The sequence below is a fragment of the Cebus imitator genome, unplaced genomic scaffold, assembly GCF_001604975.1.
Source record: "Cebus imitator isolate Cc_AM_T3 unplaced genomic scaffold, Cebus_imitator-1.0 Scaffold9, whole genome shotgun sequence".
NCBI classification, from domain to species: Eukaryota; Metazoa; Chordata; class Mammalia; order Primates; family Cebidae; genus Cebus; species Cebus imitator.
The window spans coordinates 4,991,825-4,997,833 of record NW_016107324.1 but is presented as its reverse complement, the minus strand read 5'-3'; the positions used below and the strand labels follow the sequence as shown (position 1 = coordinate 4,997,833).

The window sequence follows — 6,009 nt, the reverse complement described above, 5'->3', positions numbered from 1 at the left end:
AAAAAAAAAAAAAAAAAAAAAAAAAAAAAAACCCCAAACAAAACCAAAAAATAGCAAGTGTTGGTGAGGATATGGAGAACGTGGGACTTTGTGCACTGTTTTTGATCATGTAAAATGGTGCAGCTACTGTGGAAAATTGTATAGCAGTTCCTTAAAAAGTTAAAAATACCATCTGTTATGGTTTGGATGTTTGTATCTTTCCAAAATTCATATTGATATGTAATCCCCAATGCAACAGTATCAAAAAGCAGAGTCCTTAGGAGGCGATTAGGCCGTTAAGCATACACCCTCGTACATGGGATTGTTTCCTGATGAAAGGGTTTGAGGAAGTCTGTTGGATTCCTCTGCTTTCTCTCTGCCATGTGAGCATGCAGCAAAATGGCACCAACTCAGGGCCAAAGGACACGCTCTTACCTTCAGACTCAGACACTGAATCTGCTAGCATCTTCATCTGGACTTCCCAGTTTCTTAAATTGTAAAAAATAAATTTATGTTATTTATACATGACCTAGTTCATGTTATTTTGTTATGGCAGCAGGAATAAACTAAGATACCATGTTATGAAGGAATCCCATTTCTAAGTATAGATACAAATGAATTAAAAGCAAGACGTATAGCAAACAATTGCACACACATGTTCATAATAGCATTATTCACAATGGCCATGAGGTGGAAGCAACTCAAGTGTTCACTGACAGATGAATGGATAAACAAAATGCAGTATGTACATACAATGGAATATTATTCAGCCTTCAGAAAGAAGGAAATGGCGTTCCATGCTACAACATGGATGAACCTTGAGGACCTTATGCTAAGTGAAATAAGCCAGTCATAAATAAACAAATACTGCATAATTCTACTTATATGAAGTATTTAGGGTAATCCAATTTACAGAAACAGTAGAATGGTGATTGTCATGGGCTGAGGAGAGGGGGAAATGGGGGGTTATGTTTTAAAAGAGTGTAGAGTTTCATTTTGCAAGATAAAAGATGTCTGCCCAACGTTGGTTCGCACAGAGATTGACTGCGCAACAACATAAATAAACCAAAAAGTTGAACTGTATACTAAAAATGGTGCAGATGGTGAATTTATGTTACGATTTTTCCATAATTAAAAAAATACAGTCTTTTATGCTGGGGGTGGTGGCACATGTTTGTAATCCCAGCACTTTGGGAGGCCAAGGTGGTGGATCATTTGAGGCCAGGAGTTCAAGACTAGCCTGGCCAACATGGAGAAACTCTGTATTTAATGAAAATACAAAAAATTAGCTGGGTGTGGTGGCGTGTGCCTGTAATCCTAGCTACTCAGGAGGCTGAGGCAGGAGAATCCCTTGAATCTGGGAGGCAGATGTTGTAGTGAGCTGAGATTGCGCCATTGCATCCCAGCCTGGGTAACAGGGTGAGACTCCATCTCAAAAAAAATAAAAAAAGATAGTATATAGATAGATAGATGGATGATAGATAGATAGATAATAGTCTTATTGATAACATCAGTACATTCATAGGAACTCTTAGCATATGACCTAGGCAGATGTCATAATGCAAAAGTAAACTTCAGTTAGAACAATTCCACTGGAGGTCTCAATATCGAACTATGGGACAGCCCTCCCTGATGTTCTGGCTTTATTGCAGGGTATATTTTTAGAGTATTCAGAACTATAGGCAGTCTGTATATCTTTTAGACAACTCACCAGAAATACTGCTGTCTTTAGCTCTTATTACATGTTGAGTGGTGGTAGTGAGTCTGTTTCTTGTCCTTGAATCTTTAAATAGACATAGAAACTTTTTGTCCACAGGGGGTACTATTATGCAGCCTATGCTAAGTTTTTGGTAAATAATTACTGTGTAAATAACTAGCCAGAAATTGCTAAAAACTTGTTTCTCTGTTTATGATGTTCTACCTTTTGTGGCCTTTTTCTGATTTTCCTACTATTGACATTTTCTTTGTTATTCTATTACATTAAGAGCTCTGGTTGTTTTTATGCAGTAGTTAAGAGAGTTAAGACAGTCTAGTGTCTTAGAAGACACTTTTCTCTTAAAAAAGGGACCTAAGATAGTATAATGTTCATGCTTACAAAAATTGTTTTACCACAAAAGACAAATATATGAAAGACCATGTAATAGACTCAATAAGCAGTTCATAAAGACTGTATTTATCAAGCACGTAATGTGACAGGCAGTGTGCTAAGTGCTTTGAGGACACATTCACACTTATACTCACAACAACCCCATGAGAAAGCTCTCATGATCACCATTTTACATGTAAGAAAGTAGAAATCCAGAGAGTATGGTGAGCTGAGCAAATTTAAGAGAGAGGTAATATACTGCACAATTCAAATTTGAGCATAAATTTCCTTTTAAAACTCATTGAATCACTCTGTAATCTTGCCTTTATAAAGTTAAGCTCAAGGAGGGCCTGTTTTAAGTTGCTTCAGACTGGCTTTAAGTGACTTCAGCTGTAGACAGTGTGCCATGGGCTGTCAGGCCACTTGATGCTAGCCTCAGTGAGTATACCTGTGGAAGAGGCAAAAATCACAACTCCTTCCAAGTAAGGATGTCTTTTCACCAGATAGCTTTGTTTTGCTTTTTACTTTCTATTTCTGTTTATTTCTCCGCAGGAAGACAAATCTGGGTTTCATTGCTTTTTTGGTCAGTAACTGGAGTTTTGGGGATATTCTATAACTAGGAGAGCATACTGAAATTGTTGTGATCCTTTTGTCTTGCTTCTGTGTTTCAGAATCTCTTGCCTACTCATATGTGACATACATGTGCACCGTATGATATTTCAGGCAGTAGAGAAATAGCTGTATGCTTTATATGCTATGTTGGTCATATGTTTGATTTTTATTAGGTAAAAGTTCTAATACTAAGAAAGATAGCCTTGTAAATTTTGCTATAAGTTCTCCCAGCATGGTTATGGTCCATGTTTGTCTTAAAAAATGTGTCTCTCAAAAATAAAATGTGGAAAGTGACAACCCAAGAAAAATATTTGCAGTTTATATCATAGATAGAACTTAATATTTCTAACTGTAAGGAGCTTCTAAAAACAGAATTAAAGCCCTAAATTCTATAACAAATGTGCCATCTAAGGAGAGTATTTGCAGAAAGAAATTCTTCTTAACTATATAAAAAGATGCTCAGCTTTGCTCAAAACAAGAGAAATGTGAATTAAACATCACTGCTTACCTGTCAGATTAACAAAAATCCCCGTTGGTCAGATATCCTGTTGGTCAGGTGCTGGGAACAGACAATTTCACACATTGCTGATGGAAATACAAAATACTACAAGCACTATGCAGGGAAATTTTACAATATCTAGTGCATTATACCTGTAGTTATTCTTTGATGAAATGATTCTATTTCTATGAATCTATTCCAAAGACACACTGGCAAAAATACAAAAAGACCTATATATGTGGCTATACCTTATGATAGTATTTTAATAGCAAAAGAGTAGAAACAATGAAATATCCATTAAAATAGAAATACTGGATAATTACAGTCTATCCTTACAATAGAGTACTATACAGTTATAAAAATGAAAGAATATCTCTATATATTAAGGAATGACCCCTGGGATAATATATTGTTAATGAAAAAGGGAAGGAGAAGAAATATGTTCTTAGTATGCTATCATTCATCTAAGTAGTGTAATGAAAATATAGATACACATTTGCTTCTTTTTTTTTTGAGACAGAGTTTCTCTCTTGTTGCCCAGGCTGGAGTGCAATGGCACAATCTCAGCTCACCGCAACCTCTGCCTCCTGGGTTCAAGCAATTCTCCTGCCTCAGCCTCCTGAGTGGCTGGCATTACAGGCATGCGCCACCACGTCCAGCTAATTTTGTATTTTTATTAGAGATGGGTTTCTCTATGTTGGTCAGGCTGCTCTAGAAATCCTGACCTCAGGTGATCCACTTGCCTCAGCCTCTCAAAGTGCTGGGATTACAGGTATGAGCCACCACACCTGGCCAAATTTGCTTCTATTAAAACCAAAACAAAAACAGCAAAACCTGCCCTCCTGTGAAATACACACAACCACATGCATGTGCACACACATCAAATTATTTTTTAAAGTTCTCTATGGCAGAAGAGATGGTATGGGGTAGAAATAAAGAAAGGTAAAGAGAGGAGAAGACATGGATAAAAGCTTGCCCTCTTAAAATTTTTAATATTTGGCTTTGGAATGACTTAAATATTCTATATACCTTTAAAACAAAGTTAAATCTTAAAACAGTAATTTCTTATTATCCAAAACAAAATGAAACAAATGAGCACAATTGCATTTCAATTTTTTGGCATAAACACACTGAGATGAATGACTCTAAGCCATTATCAATAGCGATTTGGTTGTCTCTGGAGAACAGCACCATGGTCTGAAACTGTTTTTAGTAATCGTGTTGTTAATGACAATGCTAATATAATTATACGACTGTTGTGCATGCTTTGCGTGATATACAAAAGAAGTAATTATGTTGATATCTTTAAGAACTAGAATTTTTGCCATATATTATAGAAATATAATATATGGAAGGTCAATAAATTTAAGTAAAAATATCATGATCCTGATTTAAAATAGAAGTATCATTAAGAACTCAGTAGTTTTTGCCTTAAAAAAATAAAATGCACGTTCTAGTGGCAGTCAGCACAACTAGAGCCCAGAGATTGTTTTCTAAATAGCATTTTATTTTAAAAGGAATCAAGCCTCCTTGGAGAAATGGCTGAATCTGGGAGTGTGCTAAGAAAGTACAAGTTGAGTCTGGAATATCTTTTTTTAAAAATAACTTCAGGGGGGAAACGTGCAGGTTTGTTATATGAGTTAATTGTGTGACACTGAGGTTTGGGGTATGAAGGATCCCATCACCCAGGTAGTGAAGTAATATCCAATGAGTCATTTTCAGCCCTTGCCCATCTCTTTCTCTCCCCTCTCGAATAGTCCCCAGTGTCTATTGTTCCCATCTTTATGGTCATGAGTACCCAGTGTTTACCTCCCACTTATGAGTGAGAACATGTGGCATTTGGCTTTCCATTCCTGCATTAATTTGCTTAGGATAATGACCTCCAGCTGCATCCATGCTGGATTGTTGCAAAGACAGGATTTTGTTCTTTTTTATGGCTGCATAGTTGGAATATTTTTTGGTGCCAGAAAGCAAAGATACATTCAAATAATGATAGTACTTGTCAAAAGGACACAGGAGCCAGATTATAGGGGTTTCTCCTCATAAAATCTGGGAAAATTCAAGCATAAAAATAAATAATGATGGTAATGTGTTATAGTCCATTAAATAAAATCATAATCCATAGGTCCATATTGATATACATACATCCATACATTAGGTGAAGGACTATGCATAGTACACTACCAACAAATAAATTTAGAAGGAATGGTGGAATTAGCCACAAATTGACAGACGTTATAGTAATTGATGCAATCAGGTATCAGAAAAGGATGTTAAAATTTGTAGGTAAAATTTTGATGAATTCCAAGATCTCTAAATAGTCTCCCCAGAAGACACTTATTAATTAACAAAAGGAACAACTTTTCACTGGAGAATCCTGGAAGATACCACTTAAACCAGGTGATCAAGGCTAATACCTTCAGTGAGAGGAAAAATCAACATCCTGTTCCTTTTGATATGAAAAGAATATTGATATGGTTTGGATGTTTGTTGCCTCCAAATCTCATGTTGAAATGTAATCCCCATTGTTGGAGGTGGAGCCTGGTGGGAGGTGATTGGATTGGGAGCAGATCCACCATTCCCTTGATGATATTAGTTCTTATTCAGTTAGTTCATGCAAGATCTGGTTGTTTTAAAGTATGTGGCCCCTCCCTCCTCACTCTCTTGCTCCTGCTCTGGCCATGTGACACACTGACTCTGCATAGCCTTCCACCATGACTCTAAGGTTCCCGAAGCCCTCACCAGAAGCAGATGCTAGCACCATGGTTCCTGTACAGCCTGCAGAACCATGAGCCAATTAAACCTCATCTTAATATAAGCCACCTAGACTCAG

The 6,009-nt window shown here is 36.7% G+C and overlaps 1 protein-coding gene across 4 annotated transcripts in view; it reads left to right on the top strand.

The window, feature by feature from the left end:
- Positions 1-6,009, top strand: part of CUNH8orf34 (chromosome unknown C8orf34 homolog) — a 440,182-nt gene that overhangs the window by 140,899 nt on the left and 293,274 nt on the right. The window lies entirely within an intron of this gene.